Below are 4,007 nucleotides of genomic sequence, written 5' to 3' on the forward strand. Positions count from 1 at the left end.
CACTGGGCACTGAAATCTTACTTTTAATCTTTTGTAACAAAAGTTTTTATTGCCTTCAATGTTCTTTCCATTTATGTTACCCTATCTTTATTCTTAATTCAATAAGGATTTGTATGAGTAGCTCCCAAGAATGTTATTAGGAATTACAAAAAATATTCTCATGCAACAGGATGAATACATAGCCTTAAAAGCCATTATGCTCCAAAATAAACAAGCTGAAATAGTCTGTTAATAGTAAGTGTAATAATGACAGGTTGTGGTTCTGAAAGGTAGGAGTAAAATTTTATGAATACTAAGAAACATGTTTTAAAGTACCACTCCATTACTCATAGCCATATGTTTAAGTAACTATCCTAAACTGCATATTCAAGAGAGAATAGTTCATTTCTGATAAACTAAATATTTAAATCTAATATAATTCAGGTCAAACTATTGCTGGCCTGATGAAAATATAGCACACTAATTTCCCTATAAGTTTATCTTGTCATACCTTATATGATCTTTAACATATAATGAGTGAAACAAATACTCTGTGATAGGGATAAATGGCATTAGTAGACCATCAGGCCTTTCTATGTCCAATTGCCACATTTAGATTTTATTACTACACAAATCAAAGAAAACAATTTTTATAAAAAATCTTACAAAAAACCCCCAATTATTTGCATTATTTCTTTTAACAACTATTATATTGCAAAGATAATAGTCTGATAATTTTCAATTAGGAACTAATATGTATGTGTTGTTAAGAGGAATATTTCATTACGTGTAGTCATTAAAAATGCTTTAACATGCCCAGCAACATAATTATTTCTTTTGTTTTAAGACAGGAGAATCAGAAGTTAGAAAATACAGCTAAGTTCCAATATTTACTTGCTAATAGAGAAGTTCTGATTTTCTTTTGCAGATAAATAGAGATGACATTTGAAGGACAGAGAATGTTCAGATGGCAACCAATTTAGTGCAAGGAATGCTACTTTGCTAAAGGATACTGCTTTTAGTGAGAAAAAATGAAAGTTCAGATCTTTCATGAGTAGGTAACAGCACAGTCGGACATTCAGCGATGGTAAAGATCATTCTGTTGTGGTGACTCCAGCAGTATAAGCTGTGGTGACGCAAAAAGACTGAGACATAAAATGTACATTAGACTACTAAGTCCATCAGAATGAATCAATTTCCACTTTCTGTTTCTCCAGTGTTTATGGCACCTTGCCAGTCATCTTAAATTTCCCAGTGATGTCAGACACTGATCAAAAGATCTGTTGTATAATTTGTTTTTCCATATATGTTTGTATATATGTATGGGTGGGTTTTTTTCTATTTGGAACAAGGATGTGTGAAAGCGCAAAGGTAAAGCATTCTTTCTGGGAATTCATGGTTTCCTACAAGGTGGGCTGTAAAATGGGCATTATCACAACTGTTTGATTAACTGCTACATTGATATTATTCAGCCTGGAAAGGGAAAAAGCAGAACAAAATCTGAATCTTTTGACTTTAGAAGGAAATGAGAGTCTTTCTCAGAGGGACTGGGTGAGGACTGCAGCTGTAAAAGGAACAGGGAAATATTTCTCTGTCCTCCAAAACTCATTTCTGTACTCTGGAGGATGTTTCATGTGAACAAATGAGTGTGGGTAGAGATTAGTCCAGTGTCTGTGGAATCTGGTGTGATGAGTAAATAATCTGATGAATGGGCAATTTAAACATATACTGTGTTTATTTTTCGACTTACTATATGGAATGTTGCCATTTCTTAATTGCACTTACTTGATTGCTTGTTAAATAAAGACTTATGCTGTCTGTAGCAGCAGCAATTGAAATACTTGCCTCCTGTGTGGTTGATTCTCAAACATTAAATGAAATACAGTTGCATCTGCGAAGAAAGAAACACTTGTATCAGGAAATGTTCAAAGAAACACTATGGCATCCAGAATTGGAAAGAATGTGTATGAATTTTTACAATAGGGTTAGATTTATAGTGAGACACTGTTAATTTTAAAGCTGTGGCTTTATCTGTTGTACTGATTTTAATATCTATTCTTCAGTCATAGTTTATCTATCTCTGTGTTAGCAACACTACCAATAGAGCTCTAAGCATTTTAATACATTTTCACATAGCTGGAGTGAGCAGCATCTAGATCAGGGAGACTGTCAGCAATGGGATGAAGTAGTAGTAGTTAAGAAAGAATACTGATTTTCCCATCACTGATGCCATGCCACTGGCTAATACTTTGAGACAAATTCAATTATCAGTTTTAAACAAAACTCCACTGAAAGCACATATTGAAAATTAGAGTCGAAAACCTGAAAAAAAATCTAAGACCTTCTCCATAAGTAAAAAGTTGACTACTCTTTAGAAGAATTAATCATATTCTTCTCGTAATTTATTACTGCAAGAGCAGCAGTTGAAGTTGAATATATTTGTAGTGTGTACTACTAGAAAAATAGGATTTTTCATCTATTCTGAAGAAGTCAGCTAATATTAACACTGAGTTAGATCTAAAATTTGTATTCCCATTCTAATTCAGATCTAAAATGATTTAATTGAATTTTAATTCTAGTAAGAAGAAAAATCATTGCAATGTTGATCAATCCTACTTATTTACTACTTAATTCTTGACTGCATAAAACCCCCACAAGTTTATGAGGATAGAAGAAAGAAGATATCTTTCTAACTTTTAGTGTTTAGAAAGATGTAAAATGAGATTTTCTTTATTTTTTTAATGAATATTATGAGTTTACTGAATTTTACTGAGTTTTAGGTTTGATACTATCATAGTTAAACCCAATAATACTAATATCTTTGGATTAACTGGTCTGTAGCTAAGTATGTGTCTCAGTTTGAAGAGACTGGAAAGTTTGCTGAAGAGGATGAGTTATGAGACAAACCAAACTCCTCTCTCTCAGCAATTGTGAATTCAAAATTAAGGGGCTTTAATTGAGGAAGTGTGGAAAAAACAGAAGAAATAACAACCCTTTATTAAAAGATATATGTATGCTGGCAAGAACAGTAACAGAACACAAAAAAAACCCTAGGCAATAGTCCTGTACCCAAAAATTCCCCTTCAAACAAAAGGAAAACAAACAAACAAACAAACAAACAAAAGGTCTGAATGAATACTTCTCTGTCCTTTAGCACAGTTCTAATCACGGTTGGCAGGGGGTGCTGTTGGATCTCTGAAGGTGTAGACCCTGCAGTTCTCTGTGTTGGCTTTCAGGGGGCGCTGTTGGATCACTGGAGGTGCAGAGCCTGCAGTTCTCTGTGTTGACCTGGAGGGGGCACTGTTGGATCGCTGGCGGTCACCTCGCAGGAAGGGGGTCTGGGGGGCTGGTCTCGGATCGCAGGAGAAGCTGAAAAGAAAAGAGACCTTTCCCTCAATGGAAGAAGGGTAGGAGGAAAAGAAGTCCACCCCCCGTGGGACTCACTGTTGTTCTCAGATGACGGTGTTTCAAAGCTCCTCCTTTTCTCCCAGTGAGCACAGAGACTCTCCGATGAAAATGCAGCAGGTCCGGGTTGGAGACAAAAGACAGCTCGCAGGCAAGTTGAGGCCAGCAGTCAGGGCTGACCAGGACAAGAAGCAAGAAAGACAGACCTCCAGGCCTTCTCTCCAAATGCCCTGGTGCAGATCCCCATCTCCGTCCGAGAGAAAGAACTCAGCCATCTGACCTCTCCTCTTCCGAGAAGAGCCCAGCCACCCTCTCCCAAAACTCCTCCCCTCTCCCCCCAGCCTGTGATGGGTTCATCTGTTAGGAATGCGGTCTGACCAGCTAGTTCTTTTGTAAGGCTAATTGACTCCCTTCCCTCTTTCCATTTAAACTCTGTCTTTCCTACAGTGGGGGGCAGGGGGAAGAAAAAATTCTCCTGGATTTCTAACCTATAACAGTATGGAAAGCGGCTCAGCAGAAAAGAACCTGGAGGTGCTGGTCCACAGCAGCTGAGTATGAGCCAGCAGTGTGCCAGGTGGCCAAGAAGGCCAATGACATCCTGGTTTGTATCAGAAATAGTTGTG

General features: G+C 37.2%; 1 long non-coding RNA gene across 1 annotated transcript; it reads right to left on the bottom strand.

Annotated features, from left to right (window-relative positions):
- Positions 1-337: 337 nt before the first annotated feature.
- Positions 338-3,683, bottom strand: LOC127464292 (uncharacterized). Its single transcript, XR_007901280.1, has 3 exons — positions 3,424-3,683; positions 3,119-3,348; positions 338-1,870 (listed from the first exon to the last, which is right to left on the bottom strand). It is a non-coding gene; the product is annotated as an uncharacterized LOC127464292 (long non-coding RNA).
- Between the last annotated feature and the right edge of the window lie 324 nt (positions 3,684-4,007).

This window comes from Manacus candei, unplaced genomic scaffold, assembly GCF_025592945.1.
Source record: "Manacus candei isolate 608988 ecotype Guabito, Panama unplaced genomic scaffold, ASM2559294v1 h1tg000008l, whole genome shotgun sequence".
Taxonomy (NCBI): Eukaryota; Metazoa; Chordata; class Aves; order Passeriformes; family Pipridae; genus Manacus; species Manacus candei.